Raw genomic sequence first — 18,351 nt, forward strand, 5'->3', positions numbered from 1 at the left:
TTTTTCCATATTGACCGTCTTTGAATAACCTTTTAAAGATTTTCACGGACAGCTGGCTACTAATTAATTTTGTAGCTACCTCCCCCACTCATTCTCCTCGATATATGTACCCGTACCGCGCGTCCACAAGATGGAGAAGATGGAGTGTCATCTCCATGATTACCAGCTCCGCGACCTCGGCCCCGCTGCCAAGATCCTCACCCTCAACCTCTCGTCCAGGAAGAATGTATGTGTTAGCCCGCGGGTTCTCGCCGCTGAGAATCGTGACTCCGTGGACGTCGATGCCGGAAGTTGATAGTGTCATGGGTTCAGATGGTGGCCACGGAGAATCCCAACGTGCCGGGGTGTGTGTTCGTTGTGCAGTATGAGAGGGTCGGGTCATCCGCCGTTCTGGCTCTTGGGGTTTATACATCGCAAGTTGGGGCTTTTGGTTTTTCCCCTTCGCTTCCTCTTTTCTAAAAGCAAAGCTTTCATCTTTCTCTCTATCCATATGCTATGTATATGCTTATTCTCTCACTCTCTCTCACCATTGATTTGTTACTGCTTATGTACTATAACCAAATTGGAGTGTGTGGCAGGGATAAAGACGTGGTCATGGTGGACCCCATGGGCCCTACCGTGGTGGCGGCAGCAGACATGGTCATCGTGGAGGTTTTAGCAATGGTGAAGCTGGTGATGAAGGACGTCCAAGAAGAGCATTTAAACTCCACAGTGGGACTGGACGAGGGTAACAATATAACTAATATTTCTTTCTAGAACAGAAGTTTATATATATAATGATATCAATTGTTCCATTTTTTGTATATATAACATCAATGGTTCCATTTGCAGAAATGAATTCAAACGGGAAGGGTTTGGACGAGGGAACTGGGGTACACAGAATGATGACATTGCAGAGTAAGCAATTGTTTATATTCATAATTTTAATTCTTAATTTTAATAATAATGAAGTTCAGATTAGAATTTTCATCCAAGAGTCCCATGTTTTTAATTGGCAGTTATTAATTATTTGTTCCTTTTGATGTTAATTTCATAGGGTGATTGAGGAAGTGGTAAATGAAACTGAAAAGATTCTTGCTGATGAGAAGCGTATAGGAGAGGAAGATGCAGCAGAAGGAAACAAGGACAGTCCTGCTAATGAAAATGAAGAAAAGGAGTCTGAGGACAAGGTGAATGGCCATTTCATTATAGCTTTCCCCATTTATTTTGAACCTCTTGCGAAAACTTTTAGATTTTCTACAGTGCATGATCATGAGACAAACAGAAGAGGTCTTGTGAATTATGATTGATCATTAAGATTAAGCTTTGATTGTCTGATAACTGCATCTCACTGAACTTTGTTGGCTGCTTTATTTACTTGGATGAATCTGTCAGTCTTTCTCTTGATGATGAACTGTTCTCTTGGTCCTTAACATTGCTTTACATTTTTTGAAAATGTAGGGCCTTAGGACTTCAAGTGCATTTACTATTCGTGCTCCATCATGCTTTTAGTGGGTTACGTTTGAAATTTATCTTCTCTATGTTATTGTTCACCCATTGCTAAACAGAATTTAAATTGTGTTGTACGTAGGAGATGACACTGGAAGAGTATGAGAAGGTGCTGGAAGAGAAAAGGAAGGCCCTGTAGGCTCAGAAAACTGAAGCAAGAAAGTTGGACATCAAGGAATTTGCATCCATGAAGGTGAGAATTTTTGGCCCCACTTTTGCCCTTAATTTGTAATCTTTTTTATATTAATTATATTAATGATATTTAATTTTCTTTCCAGGGATCTGACAAGGATAAGCACAAAGATGCTTTGGAGAAGGAGGAGAAATCCAAGAAAGTGTGACTTTGTGACACTTGAAACTAAAGGAGAAATTCCCTCCTTTCTCTCACAGCTTTATTCGTTTCAAAAAAGACATATATATAGAGTACAAGATGGAGAGAGAAGGGCAGTGACAGTGACAACTCACTGCTGCCCTTCTGAATAAGCTTACTAACAAAGCTACCTAATATAGATAAAATACAAGGATATCCAACACTCCCCCTCAAGCTGGAGCATATAAATCATATGCACCAAGCTTGGAACATACAATCTGAATTTTAGGTCCTCTTAAGGACTTAGTCAAAATATCTACTGGCTGATCATTAGAACCAATGAACTCAGTGACAATCTCCTTGGACAGAAGCTTCTCTCAAATGAAATGACAATCAATCTCTATGTGCTTAGTCCTTTCATGAAAAACTGGGTTTGAGGCAATGTGAAGAGCAGCCTGATTATCACAATACAACTTCATTGGCAGCTCTTCACAAAACCTCAATTCCTGCAGAAACTGTTTAATCCACATGAGCTCACAAGTAACTATAGCCATAGATCGTTATTCAGCTTCTGCACTGGACCGAGCAACAACTGTCTGTTTCTTGCTTTTCCAAGAAATAAGATTTCCTCCAATGAAGACACAATAGTCTGATGCAGACCTTCTATCCATGGGACAACCAGCCCAATCAGCATCACAATATCCCGATAGTTGTGTATTACCCTTGTCTTCATACAATAACCCTTGACCAGGAGCTTTTTTAACATATCTCAGAATACGCATGGCAGCATTCCAATGGTCCAAATGAGGATTCTGCATAAACTGGCTAACCACTCCCACAGCAAAGGAGATATCAGGTCTGGTAATGGTAAGGTAAATGAGTTTTCCCACAAGCCTTCGATATCTCTCGGGATCAGGATAAACTTCACTTTGATCTGCCATGAGCTTCCGGTTTGGATCCATAGGACTTTCAACAGGTCTACAATTCTGCATACCTGTTTCTTCTAAAATGTCAAGAGCACACTTTCTCTGAGAGATCACAACACCATCTCCTGATTGGGCTACTTCAATACCAAGGAAATACTTCAAAGGACCCAAATCTTTGGTCTGAAAATGACTGAATAAGTGCTCTTTTAGCTGGGTGATCTTAGTAGTATCATTCCCTGTAATCACTATATCATCAACATAGACAATTAGATAAACACATTTTTCAGGGGATGTATGACAATAAAATACAGAATGATCAGCTTCACTTCGTTTCAGTCCAAACATGCGGACAACATGACTAAATTTACCAAACCAAGCGCGAGGAGATTGCTTCAACCCATAGAGAGATCGATGAAGCTTACAAACAAGACCATACTCCCCCTGAGCAACAAACCCAGGAGGTTGCTCCATATAAATATCCTCCTCAAGATCCCCATGGAGAAAGGCATTCTTAATATCAAGTTGATGGAGGGGCCAGTGACGGATAGCAGCCATAGCAATAAACAGACGAACAGGGGTGAGTTTGGCGACAGGAGAGAAAGTGTCACAGTAATCAATGCCATATACCTGTGTGTAGCCCTTAGCCACCAAGCGAGCCTTAAGCCGATCAACCTTACCATTGGGCCCAACTTTAACAGTGTAGACCCATTTACAACCCACATTGGTCTTACCAGGAGGAAAAGGAACAAGCTCCCAAGTACCATTATCTTCAAGAGCCTGCATCTCATCAACCATAGCCTGTCTCCAGCCAGGATGATCAAGTGCCTCACGGACAGTGGAAGGAATAGTAATGGAGGCCAATGAGAAAACAAAGGAACTATATGAAGGAGACAAACGATGGTAACTTAAGAAATTATAAATAGGATGAGGATTACGAGTAAAGCGAATACCTTTCCTGATGGCAATGGGCCAATGTGTGTCAGAATGAGAAGAAGAGGTGGAAGGAGCCATGAGTGGAGGACTGGCTGAAGAAGAACGAGAACCACGGGGAGAAGCTTCAGGTACTGGAAATCCAATCTGTGTTGTCCTGGGTTGATCTGTAATCAAAGGTGAAGATACAACTTCAGGTGAATCCGGTGAGGAAGAGGGACCAACAATGACATTTTGGTCGGAGTCATCTAGAGGATAAGGAGAAGGAATAGGGAGAACTTCCTGAATAGATGAAGAATGGTCTTCGGAAGGTGAGAAGAATGGTGTATCTTCAAAAAAGGTTACATCTGCAGACATGTAGTATCTTCTCAAGGTTGGAGAATAACATTTGTAACCTTTTTGAAGACAAGAATAACCCAAGAAGACGCATTTAACTGACCTAGCAGAGAGTTTGTCTAAACCAGGAGACAAATCATGGACAAAACAAGTACAACCAAACACTTTAGGAGAGACATGAAATAGTGGATCATGAGGGAAGACGATTGAGTGAGGGATTTGGTTTTCAAGAGAAGAAGAGGGCATCCTATTGATTAGGAAACAAGCAGTAAGCACTGCATCTCCCCAATGATGTGTAGGAACATTTGAATTTAACATTAGGGAGCGTGCAGTTTCAAGAAGATGATGATTCTTCCTTTCTGCTATGCCATTTTGTTGTGGTGTGTGAGGACATGTAGACTGATGTAAAATACCCTTGGAAGACAAAAAAGAAGAAAGATCATGAGAGAAATATTCTTTAGCATTGTCACTCCTGAAAATTTTAATTGTTTTTCCATATTGATTCTCAATCTCATGATAAAAAGACACGAATATAGGCAAAAGTTCAGATCTGTCTTTCATTAAATAAACCCAAGTACATCTGGAGAATTCATCAATGAAGGTTACAAAATATCAAAAACCAAAAGATGTAACACGACTTGGTCCCCAAATGTCAGAATGAATGGTAGAGAAAGCCGAGTTATATCTTTGTACAGTTTGAGGAAATGACGACCTGACATGTTTTCCTAGTTGACAAAACTCACAATCTAAGACTCGAAGATTCTTGAGACTAGGAACCATCATCTTCAATTTTGGTAAACTTGGGTGACCTAGACGATCATGCAAAAGTTTGGGCTTTGAGATTGCAAAACAAGCCCCAGGTGGACTGGATTCCAAGTAGTAAAGTCCTCGTGATTCATGTCCTTCTCCAATCAGTCGCCCCGTCCCATGTTCCTGAATAACAAATGAATTAGCTGTAAAGGTTACTGAACAATTTAACGAACGCGTTAACTGACTTAATGAAATTAAATTATAGGGACACTAAGGAATGAATAACATAGAATTCAATTTCAGAGGAGATAATGAAACTTGACCACTTCCTTGAGACATAACCTTGGAACCATTGGCTACAGTAACGTGGTGAGGAATTTTTGGAAAAGAGAAGGATGAAAAAGAGGATTTGTTACCAGAAATATGATCAGAGGCACCTGAGTCGAGTATCCAAGGACTAGAACTTTCAATGGATTGAGAGATACAGGCTGTTGAAACACATGGTACAGATGAGGATTGAGCTTGGTTGCTGGGTTTCTCGGATTTAAGCTTCAAATACTCCTGATACTCCTCATCAGAAAATCTAAACTCTGCTTTCTCTGAACGAGAGACATGTGCGACCTTGTCGGGAAACCCATGCAACGAATAAAAATTCTCTTGGGTGTGACCCATCCTCTTGCAATAAGTGCAATGAGGACGTTCACCCCTTCCACTGCGACCTCCTCTATTGTTGCGGCTACTTCCTCTTCCTCGAGACGCAACCATGGCTGACGTCTCCACTCCATCAGTAGGATTCTCATCCTTCAATAAATGAGGCACGCGAAGAAGCCTAGTGATGAGGGAATCCATCGATGGAATCTTGTCTCCAGCAAGTACTTGATCATGCACATGATCAAAGTCTGAATGCAAGTTTCTCAAAATAAGAACCATGTAGAACTTGTCAAGTTTCCTATTCACTTCTTCTAATGAATCAGCTAAAAGGAACTTTCTCAGTTCTTCCACGGCAGCTCGAGCCTTACCCACATGAGCGATCATGTCATGACTGGTTTGCTTGAGGGCTGTAACTTTCACGGTTGCATCAAACAAACTTTGGATATCATTGGCAAATATTTCTTGGGCTTTCTTCCAAAAGGAACGACATGATTTAAATGATCGAAGGATTTCCAAGATATCCGGCTCAACTGATTGCCATAACACGACACACAGTTGATAATCAAGCTTCTCCCATTCAGGTCTTTTATCATCTGAAACAGAATCTGAGGTTTTCTCCAAGTGGTCATGGTGTCCTTGACCAAGGAACCACAACTCCACGGAAGCAGACCACGAAGGGTAGTTTTTCCAGTTCAGCTTTGCAGTGGTGATGGTTGGGGTCCCGGAGAAAACAGGTCCAGAGGAGGCCATTTAAGAGCCAAACAGCAAACCCTAACACATAAGAGTTGACCAAACGGCTTGCCGAAAGAAGGAGGTGAGGCCTGAAACGCACCCAGGAGGCAACGACGAAGCTGCCGAGATCGGAAGGGGCAGCTTCCGACGCCGGCACGGCGGCGCGTGAGCTACACGCGCCGGAAAACGTGCGAGGAAGAAGCGGCGCGTGGGGCGTCCGACGGCGGCGCAAGTTCCAGGGGTGGATCGCGCTTTTCAAGGCGATCCGAACCCTGGTTTCACCGGAAAAATCCGCCGGAGATGACAGCGGACGGCGGTGGCGCGGCGGACGGCGGCGGAGAGCGACGGTCGGAACCTGCTCTAGTACCAACTTGAAACTAAAGGAGAAATTCCCTCCTTTCTCTCACAGCTTTATTCATTTCAAAAAAGACATATATATAGAGTACAAGATGGAGAGAGAAGGGCAGTGACAGTGACAACTCACTGCTGCCCTTCTGAACAAGCTTACTAACAAAGCTACCTAATATAGATAAAATACAAGGATATCCAACAGTGACATTTTTATCCTTTAAAGGGCGTGTCTTAAGCTGGCGGGAAACAGGTTTTTGATATTTACTTGTCATTTGTAATGTTTTATCATGGGAAATTTAGTAATTCATAATGCCATATTGATAAATCATCTTACTTAAATATCATATTCTTAAAGATTTTATTATTATTTTTAAAATACTATGGCTATGGCTGTTTGGAGTGATGGTCGGAGGCCTGGAGATGCTGAAATTGTTTATGCATCAACAGAGAAAGCGGAAAGAGAACTTAATTGGAAGTAAGTATTAATTTGCTTCAAAAGGTTTTCACAACACTAATCCACACATCAAGCTAGAAATAAGTTTATTAACAACATACACGCAAGAAGATAAGGGCTCATTAAAGCATTATCCATCAGTATCAAGGCTTCATGCATCACCTAACGGCTTTCCATAATGTCGAACCACACTTCACATATTATAGAGATGGCCAGTCTCATAACTCATGACTCAACAGTGGATTTATGGTATAGCAAACATTAAGGATGCAAGGCACATACAACTATTTTTTTTAAGTCTCATTCGATCTTGCAAAGGAAAATAAATTAATAATTCAAGCATGTTCATCAAAACTAGTCATAAGTAACCATACAGAGCGCACACCAGAATATGGCAAGCACATAACACACTGGCCGAAAGGTTCGACCTGCTCTGATACCACTAAATGTGACACCCTCTACCCCTCACATATATATTAATAAAGGAATAAAAATTCAAATATTAATTAAAATTATTTTTAAAACATTTTTAAATACAAGCCTTTCAAATGGGTAAAAGGCTCACATTCACTTTCTTCTACATCATATTCAAACTTGTCCAAATAAATAATAAAGTTATCTCGGCTCAAAGAAGGCCATCTAAGTTTTATACAATTAATATAGAACCTATATCCTAATGTCACATCCTATCAGAGCGTGGTGTTCCCGTGTCCTCTAGCATGAGGTTCTTCATAGTCATCAAACTATTCATCTGCTCCCCCGAACACAAAGTTCAAGATCATCACATGATCCAAACACAAACAGCAAACCGGGAGTGAGTTATCACATTTCTAACTACTAGAGAGAAACAACACAACATATAGTAGTCAAATACAATTTACTTAGCATATCTCACACTATTTCATCACTTTGTCATTCATCAATCACACTTTTCATCCATCAATCACAATACACAGGAATCACACACTCCGATCAAGACATAATAACACATCAATTTCATAATAAACAATTAGCAAACATATGCAACAGTTATGCTAAGACTCAAGCCTATATGCAATGTGGTACCATGTCAGTGAAAAACCTCGTCGGGCGCCTAGGAGTACATGACAAGACAAACCACACAATAGTAAGTCAAGTCACTCTCACTAGGTAATATCATAAGGAGACCAGTCAGGGTCACAGTGTTTTGCGAGAATGCTCCAACCATATGTGATCAACATAGGCTTAAAGGAGCACTCAAACCGTGTGACTCCCAAGGCCTACACTCCGAAGAGTCCGTCAGGGCCTCTCCTTCCTGATTCAGGTCCAACCTAGAAAACATTTTAGCACACAGACTCTATCTATGAACTGTACAAAATACACGACTCCTCAATTGTTCTCAAAATAATTTTAACTCATCGTCCTTTAAGGGTCTTATCATTAACTCGTCGCCCTTAAAGGGACTTAACATTAACTTGTCGCCCAAAAAGGGACTTAGCATCAACTCGTCGCCCTAAAAGGGACTTAACATCAACTCGTCGCCCTAAAAGGGACTTAGCATTAACTCGTCGCCCTTGAAGGGACTTATGATCGAGTGATTGTACAATTCATAGTTCACAACACAATGCACATATATATCTCAATCATATACATACTCAATTTATCACATACACTTAATCCCAATCACAATGGTATAATCTCAATTTAACATGTTATCACACCTCATGAATCATATACACTTTACCTATGAACTATGCAATACACACATCTACTCAATTGTTTTCAAAATCATTTTAACTCGTCGGGTTCCCACAATGGATCCCATCACAATACTCGTCACCCTTAAAGGGTCTTACAATTAGACTAGGATAAGAACAAAAAAAAAAAGTGATCCCCCTTTTCTTGTTTGTCTTATATCCATATTTATGGAGATAGAATTCATGTCATAATTTAAAAAATGAACATGTATAATTCTTTTTCGTAATAAAAAATGATGAGGGAGTTATTGATAATTTGAAAAGAGTATTTTATGGAAGAATTAAGTTATTACTCAACAAATTTGAATTTGAATTTTTTAAAGGATGAGATCAATTCAGAAGTACTTTTTGTATTTTTTATTTATTTAAAGAAATGTTAAAATGTATTTTATTTTTTCTTTATTAAATGTATTTATTTTAAAAAAAAAAATTTTAGAACAAGTCCGGTTCATTGCACAATTCATAGTTCACAACTCAGTACACACATCTCATCTCAATACACACATCTCATCTCAATACACATGTATTTCATCATCCGTCACATGTTCAATTTATCACATACTCACAGTTTGAATCATCATTTCATAACCTCAACATAACAATTTATACAAAAGATTTTATCACAACATGGAATGTAAAACCTCTGAAATAGTTCTTCACAATTGTATCCAAATCAATTAATCAAAATCATGGATTAACACAAAGACATCAAGAGCACTCAAGTTTATCAATCAATTCTCATGAGGACATCAATTGGTACATAGAACACAATAATATTATATTCATAATCATAAAGAAAAATTATAATTCAATAAACATCCCAAAATAAACCCAAATTTAGTTCTCTAAGGATCCCTACACATGTTCACACTAACCCCCAATTGCGATAAACTCATTCCTTACCTCTGAGTGGACTCATGTGTCTTCAGCTGGCGATAGTAACATCTCTAGAGGTCCCTGAGATTCCTTCAGTTATTCCTCCGACTGCTCCGATAGAATTCTCAAACGTCAGAGAGAAAGAGAAGAGATTGAAACCTCCACTTGTACTGTCTTCATGTGATTCTTTTTTCTCCCTCCAAGAATATTATTTCAAAAATCCCAACGGTGAAAATGTGCACAATTGAATTTCGAATAACATATCCAAATTTCATGAAAATCCAACGGTTAACGAAATCGGGATCGTAGTTTTACCGAGACAGTTTTGGGTTTCTACGGGAAAATAAAAGGCTACAATGCGAAGGGTTTTCCTCTCAGCTCAGACATAATATCGAAATTCCCAACGGTGAGAATTCTCGGAATTGGGTTGCGAACGTGGTGCTCAAATTTCACGACGATCCAACGGTGAATGAGCCTGAGATCGTTGTTTTTCTAAGACAAGTTTGGTGGGCAGCGGGAAAAAGAAAGGGTTTTGAGAGGAGAAGGGGAAAAACGAAAATGAGGCAAAAAGAGGCACCTGACTTAACATAACTATTTATCCCTAGAGTACTCAGCTTATTATTTGCTCTATATTTATTTATTTATTTATTTTATAAAAACAAACTCTATTTTATTTTCTATCAAACAAATAAATGAAATACCCTTTTTATTTTCTCTCAAATCATTATTTTAATTAATAATTATATCTCCTTATTTATTTATTTATAAAATCTCATCATTTTTCTAAAACTTTATTTATTTATAAATAACAATCTTTTTTAATCTAGATTACAAAAATTGGGATGTTACAATTTCACCCCTCTTAAAAGAAGTTTCGTCCCCGAAACTTTGCCGAAAGATCGAGAAAAAGATATTACACATATAGTTTTCAATATCAAGTTATGTGCTTTGTTGAAACACTTATATGTGACTTCGATCATAAGAGTTTTCTATACTTGACGATAAATCTGGTAATCCCCGTTCCCTCAATGATAGTTTTTCATGAGTTAAGTTGTGTCGCAAGAGTAACATCTCAACGATAATAGAATGTGAATGACATATTATTTGGAGTATAATAATATCATAGGAGACGCTAATGACAATTTGAAATGAACAAACAAACACAAGAAGACACGACTGATCACATGGTTGACTCTTTTTCGAACATCAGACGTTTCAAGAAAAATAATGAGTTTCGACTCTTTTAACTACCCTCAAATCTATCCCTCTTCCCTGAGCACGATCTTCCTTACTTAGGTATACTTGACTCATAACTCTCACTTAGGTCCAAGAATTGTAACGATTCAACTCTAAGGTTGCCTACCTGATACTAACTGGGTGCTAATTAGATAAGCAATACAAATTACTCCCTACTTCTGTAAGTTTGTTCACCTTAAGGTAATCTTCACACATATATACTCATGTCACCCTATAACTTTGCACTTGAACTTGAGGTTTCGATTGTTGTTTACAATATCTAACTCTATAACTAGGACACTAGTCATATCATCGGTTTCCTATTCAAGCTCTAACTACTAAGCTAGTTCTAACGTTTAAAACTAAACTCACAACAAGATTCTTGAGAATTTTACCCATCTCTTTTATCTCGGATTCAACTCCAAAGATCCTCACAATGTATCAAACTAACGGTAATGTCTCCCAAAATATTATGGTGAACCCCATGGTTACCTATTCTAACTCACATATAGGATAAATTTTTTCATAAGTCTTAAGTTGTCAAGAAACATTTATCACTATTTGTCCTCCTACAAGCACTCCTCTAAACTTAAAAATTATTTCAAATAAGTTATGATTTTAGAGAAGCAGTTGTTCCATGGGAAAAATAAGTTATATCTGACCCATCCATTCATTTTTTATTAATCCCTTATTTATGTTAATATATGTATGTTAATTCATACAAATGACATTGAAAATTTAATTTAAAAAGGGTTGATCTTTTACGCCCGCTTCAAGACAGGATGACTAATCAACCAACCTTGGAAAAAACAACAACTTCTACCTATAATTTAATTCATTTTTTTCACTTAATTCTTATACATAGAAAATGAGACTCAATATTTTTACTGCAATTTAAACTCAATTCTTAAACTAAACAATCCATTTAGTTATATATGCATAATGATAATAGTATTTTATAAATTTTACTATTTTATTTTTACTCTATTTTTCTTAAACCAAACAATCCAACATTCAACTTTATTGTTATTCTATTTCTTTTTCTCTTATTATCTCACTTTTATTTTTATTCAACCAAACTTAGTGTTAATACTTCAAAACATTATAATACTGACACTTCTTTGTATATTACATGTACTAAATTCATTGATGTTGGAAAACAATATACTAATACTTTTTATATAATACACTGGCATCCCCAATATAAGGGGTGTAACGGTAAACACAAGGAAGAGTGTTGTGTGTAATTTAAAAAAACCCCAGAAAGTATTAATGCAATTTGTTCTTATATTATTGTCTAATTAGAACTGGAGTTCTACCTTAGTAATATGAGGAGGTCCCGTTTCTACTCTCTGAGGGAAATGGTAGCTGAGGCATCTTTGACTTGAAATTTTTGTGTATCTTAATTTGCTGTTTATCTGTTTTTTCTTTCCAGACTTGAAATTTCTATTTATCTTAAACTTGTGGTGTGACCAGGTCTGTTTTTAATAAAAAATTCTGTGCCTTTTGAAAAAAAAAAAACTCTGCAAAACAGAATTATACAAATTATCAGGTAAAACTTAAATTTTGATTGGTGAACGGCAAATACTGTATCTATCTAAGTTTTGTCCTTTCCTTAACTATAATTGTTAGTTGTTATTAGGATCAAACATAGAGGTGACAGAACTGAAATAATATTTTTATAATTATGGAGATTTTAAAAAGAAAACGAAAGAACTATACTTTTTACTTTATGCTTGACTCATATTCGTCTTCTACTGCTTCTATCAGTCACTGGTTATAGATCAGAGATACTTTGAAACCCAACAACACTTGAATGAATATCCACAACCTTTGTGCTCAGTTCTCATCATGGCTGTGCCATCATCCTCATCTTCCTTCACCTATGACGTGTTCCTCAGCTTCAGAGGAGAAGATACTCGTTACGGTTTCACTGGCAATCTCTACAAAGTCCTACACGACAGCGGAATTCACACCTTCATCGATGACGAGGAGCTCCAAAAAGGAGACGAGATCACGACAGCACTTGAGAAGGCAATTGAAGAATCCATAATTTTCATCGTCGTCCTCTCTCAGAACTACGCGTCTTCCTCCTTCTGCTTAAACGAGCTCACTGCTTCCTCGAGTGCAGTGTGAGAAAAAGTTTGCTGGTTTTGTCGGTATTTTACGACGTGGATCCTTCTCACGTCATGCAAACAAGTTCAAAATTAGGAGGGAGGGGTTCGAGCTTAACGTGGAGAAGCTGAAGAAATGGAAGATGGCTCTGCGTGAAGCAGCTAATTTGTCTGGCTATCATTTCAAACAAGGGTACCCTATTCTTCGATCTTCACCATTCTTTTACACTATTGTTACGTTAGTCCTCAAAGCTAAGAAAGTTCTACATGTCTATGAGACTACGATATTTCAATTTTCACTTGTATCATTTGATTTCCTAAACTTAATCACTCGCTATCATTTTGGTCCCTAAACATTCGTTTATATAATTACTCGAGTCACTTTTTTGGTTTTTTTTTTTAATTTCTGACTAATGTGATTGACGACTTCTACTTTTAGGGATTTAGTTTAAATTTTGAAGACTAATGTAGTGACAGTGCTATAGATCGACTTTGAAGGACTAATGATTGTTTTCTGAATTTATTTTCTTTCCATTAATTAGTTAGTTTCTCACTTGTCTAATGATAATTTAATCTTAAAATTTAGAGACTTACAAATCCATGTTAACCTTGAAAAACTTATAAATCAGGACATGGATATGAGGCGTTTAATTAGTTTGACTTTACACAGACTTCTATGATTGAATAGGGATGGATATGAATACAAGTTTATCAAGAGGATGGTCGAACGAGTCTCTAGCAAGATTAATCGTGCTCCTTTACATGTTGCTGATTACCCAGTTGGACTAGAGTAAAGTTGCTTTTGGATGTTGGATCTCGTGATGGTGTCCACATGGTAGGGATCCACGGATTAGGTGGAATAGGTGAAATTGTAAGAATTTAGTTACAATCCATGAGTCCATCGGGTTCCTAGGTAAGCTAAAATTCTTGGATGCAGTGGGTTGCAGCAAGCTTAGGGTTTTTCCCCTCTCAAATTGACTTCTCTTGAAAGACTTGAACTTTCATAGTGTCACAGTCTTGAGAGCTTCCCAGAAATATTAGGAAAAATGGAAATTATAACAGAACTTGTGTTGGAGGCCTCTGCCATAAAAGAATTGCCATTTTCATTTCAAAATCTCATTCGGCTTCAAATATTACAGTTGCGTTGTTGCGGAATGTTTAGGTTACCAAGTAGCTTTGTCATGATGCCAAGACTGGCTAAGATTATTGCTTGGGAATTGAAAGGGTGGCTATTTCCAGAACAGGTTGAGGGTGAAGAAAGAGTAAGCTCAATGGTGTCTTCAAATGTAGATTGTCTTTATCTCTCAGGCTGCAACCTGTCTGATGAAATTTTATCAATAGGTCTCACATGGTTTGCTAATGTAAAAGATTTAGACCTATCAAGGAATAATTTCACAGTTCTTCCTGAATACATCAGTGGTTGTCATTTTTTATGGAAGCTTAATTTAATTTAGACTACTGCCAGTCCCTACGAGAAATTAGAGGGATTCTGCCAAACATTGAACATTTCTCTGCAAGAAACTGTAAATCCTTGACTTCTTCCTGTAGAAGCTCATTACTGAATCAGGTTTTGTCTTGTTTTATTTTTATTATGTATTTAATTTGATAATTGATAGTGTACTTGATGCTGCTAAACTTATTATTTATTTATGACTAGCAGAAACTGCATGAGGCTGGAAACACCATGTTTTGGTTGTCAGGAGCAATGTTTCCTGAGTGGTTCGATCGCCACAGTCAGGGACCATCTAATTGTTTCTGGTTTCGTAACAAGTTCCCTGCCATTGCTCTTTGTATTGCTATTGGACCAAGACCAATTCATTACAAACATATTGAAATTGTTGGACCTATTGTGATCATCAATGGCATTGAATGTTTACTTGACCCGGAGAATGATTCGTATTTATGGCTAGACACGGATCACACTTGTCTTTTTGATCTGCAAAAGACAGATTTTGCAGATAAACTGAACAAAGAAGTTTTAGAAAATGAATGGAACCATGTGGAGATTACATACTCAGTCGAGCAGAGATTCCACGAAAAAGAGAAGCATTTGGAGATCCCAGTCTTTATTGAAAGTGTTATCTATGTGTTCAAATAGAGGAGTAGCGTGGAGGATATTCAATTCACTGATCCATATAAAAAGAAAAGATTAGATGATGACTCAGAATCATCAAAGCCAACCATTGTGGAAAGAACAAAATTTTTAATTTGCCATTTAGTCACTTTGTAATAACTAGAGTGCTGTGAGAGTAAGGAGAGAAAAAAAAAGTATATATAATTGGACAAAATTATGAGTGACTTTAATGTGGTCCATCATGTGACTTCTCACATTGTTTACCCTTTTCAACCTTCCTATTCTAAGAATATCAATTATAACTGCCGCATATAGAAATGATTGGAACTGCCAGAATTCATGAGTTGGTTGTGTGAAATGAAAATGGTGTTGGAGTTGGAGTTGGTCATGACTCCCATCAAAAAGGAAATAGACATATATTTACTTATCCATTGGATAATAGCTGGTGTAGTTACTGAAATTTCTTACAAAAATATATTACTAGCTAGTCTCATCTCATCTTCAACCCTTCAAGTCATAGCCACTCCTCATTTCTCCTTGCCTATCTCTCCATTTGGTAACTTGTCCTCACTGAAACGAAATGCCTCCAACAATGGCTTCAACCTCCACTGGTCAGTTCATTTTTCTGTGCTTAGATGAAAAAAAAAGAAGAGGAAATTAAATAAATTTAAAAGGTTTCCATTTGCTAAATCATATGGCTTTTAATATATTTTTCACAATTTGAACATGTTGCATTTCAATTTTCTTGCATTCCATTCTTCAATTGGGTCCCTCAACCCAAACCATTCTCCTTTGTAAAGTAAATACAGTGATTGTATTGCACAAGATATTGTGCATTTATGATTTGATTTAAAGACTGGTGATATTAAAGCCATCCTTGTTCTTTATTTTTTTTTAATGGTCAATATAGCTGGGTTGATCTATGTAATTTACCAACAAAAAAAGAAAACGAAGAAGCAAGACACCTCTTTACTAATACAGTTCCTCTTTATTTTTTTCTTTTCCAGTAAATACACTCCCCTTTCAGTGAACCACAGCAGGGTAGGGTTTTGTAATGATTCTTTCTAATCGGGTGTGTTTTTTGTTAAGTTTTTAATTAGTTTAGCAAAAAGGATTGTTGTTTGAGTAGTTTGATTAGAATTTTTGAAAACAAGTATTGTACTATTGTTAATGCAGCATAACTGCATAAGGACATTGCTATTTGTACATCTCTCCTTCCCTTTTGTTTACTTTTCCCAGACTACCCCATCTCTTCTTCCCGGTATAACCCTCCCTTCTGTTTTGTTTTTCTCTCACACTAAAAAATATTAAATGCTTAGCAGGGATTCAAATTTGCCATTATTGATTAAAGACACACACTAGTCACTAAAGTAAGGACAGTAAGGTTCACAAGCATGTGATGTGAATGGTGAACCTTACTTTATGCATTTATATTTGAGAAAATAGTTAATGCACTTAAAATGTAAAGTAGTTTTACACTCTCATCCTATCACATGATAAGTTCATTAACTTTTACCGTAACTATCTTAAATGTAACATGGATAGCCTGGTATTAATACTCTTATGCAATCCAAATGGATAGCGGTTAATCCACATAAAAATAAAGGGAAAATCATATGAATAGCAAAGATATATTTGTATTACTTATATGCTATTTTGGAACTCTATTACTTGTTTGCTTCCTTGCTTCCACCTTAACTGCAAGCTTGAGTTTTTGGGAGAACTTCAAATGTTTGAGCTATATAGATATCGACCTATTTAGTTACCTATGACAAACTCTCACTCTTATGTCTTCTGGGAATGTCTTTTCTCATAACACAATCTCATTATTAGTTAAGTGTTTGGTGTGGCAAGCATCTAAAGACGAGCCTCTTGACAATAGAAGAATCTCCGGAAGATGAACATTGCTCTATTTATACTAGTTAGGAGTTCTTTGTCATAGACTAAACTCTCAAATTATCCTTGAAAAGGCTTTTTACTTTACAAAAAAAATTGCTCTTCATTGGTTGTAAATTTTTTAATAGTTCTTGATGGTTTTGTATGTTTTCCCCCTTGATTAGTAACTTTGGAATTGTACTCTCTTGTACTAGCAATAAAAGTAACTCTTGCAGCTAATAGTATAAAGGTTTTTGTCTCCAATAGGAAAGGTTGACATTTAAGAGATGTCATTGCTGGACAAATAGAATTGAATGTGAATTTCCTTTTATTTATGTTGGGAAGAAAGAGATGATGTTGGTATTATGTTTCTTTCGTTGTTTTTTTTCTGTAAAAGATGTATACAAAATGAATATTTACTAACCAGAAGATAAATTGGGTTTAGTCTGTAGCTCAGTATCAACAAAAGGCGAACATTTTGATGTCTGAACTAAATCATTGTTCCTATTGCATCAAAGGTCCTTAAATTTGTTGGTTTGATAATCTAGGAACTCAAATAAGTATTTGGTCAATTTGTTGCTATGCAGAGTATTTCAAACTCAATGTATGCATCAATGCTTTAAATATGGCTTTTATTCATTTAATAAGCTTCTTAGTTTCTTTCTAGATTAAATTAGTTTTTGTTTCCTTTAATTTATTATTTAGGTTTGATTTTCTATTTTTTTTATTTAGTCCTCTAATTTTTAAAAGCAATTCAATTTGGTCCTCTAATTTTCAAAATAAGTTTATTTTTTTAAAAAATATGCATTTTGTAGCAGTTTAAAATCATTTAGTAACAATTTTGAATCATCACAAAATATGATTTTTTTTGTAATTTAGATTTAAGGACCAAATTGAATCAAATTAAAAAATTTAGGGACTAAATAACTAATTTAACATTTCATATGAGGAGGAAACAATAAAAAAAGCTTGAACATAATGGTTTCTCTTTATGCTTGTTCTTAAGAAATTTTGCATTTGTTATAATTAAAGTCATCAATTTTCTTGAATTGAACTTTTTATTTAGATAAATTATTAAATCCATCCCTCAATGTAGAGGGGCTGATAATTAATTCCTGAAAAATAAAAAATTCAAATTTAATTCATATATATGCAAAAAGTGTGATATATTAGTTCGATAAATAATACAATGCAAAAAGTGTGATATATTTGTTGTTTCCATAGCTACACCAGCTCTTGAAAGAGTGTGACCCAAATAATAAATTTCTCTAACTCCAAATGCACATTTAGAGGATCTAGCAAATAACTGGTGTTGCTTCAAGGTATTTAACACCACTTCCAAATGAGACAAATGATCCTTCCAGTTAGAACTGAATATAAGGATATCATAAAAAAAAAAACAAAGCAAATCTCCTCAATGCTCCTTTGAAAATGTCATTCATCAAACTTTGAAAAGTTGTCGATGCATTGGTCAAGCCAAAAGGCATAACCAACCACTCAAAGTGCCTATGG

General features: G+C 36.5%; 2 pseudogenes; both read left to right on the forward strand.

Moving 5' to 3' along the window:
• The first annotated feature begins 312 nt into the window (after positions 1–312).
• Positions 313–1,829, forward strand: LOC102666535 (RGG repeats nuclear RNA binding protein A-like; annotated as a pseudogene).
• Positions 1,830–12,442: 10,613 nt separating this feature from the next.
• Positions 12,443–15,256, forward strand: LOC106794412 (TMV resistance protein N-like; annotated as a pseudogene).
• Positions 15,257–18,351: the final 3,095 nt, after the last annotated feature.

Source organism: Glycine max, chromosome 9 (assembly GCF_000004515.6).
Source record: "Glycine max cultivar Williams 82 chromosome 9, Glycine_max_v4.0, whole genome shotgun sequence".
Lineage (NCBI taxonomy): Eukaryota > Viridiplantae > Streptophyta > Magnoliopsida > Fabales > Fabaceae > Glycine > Glycine max.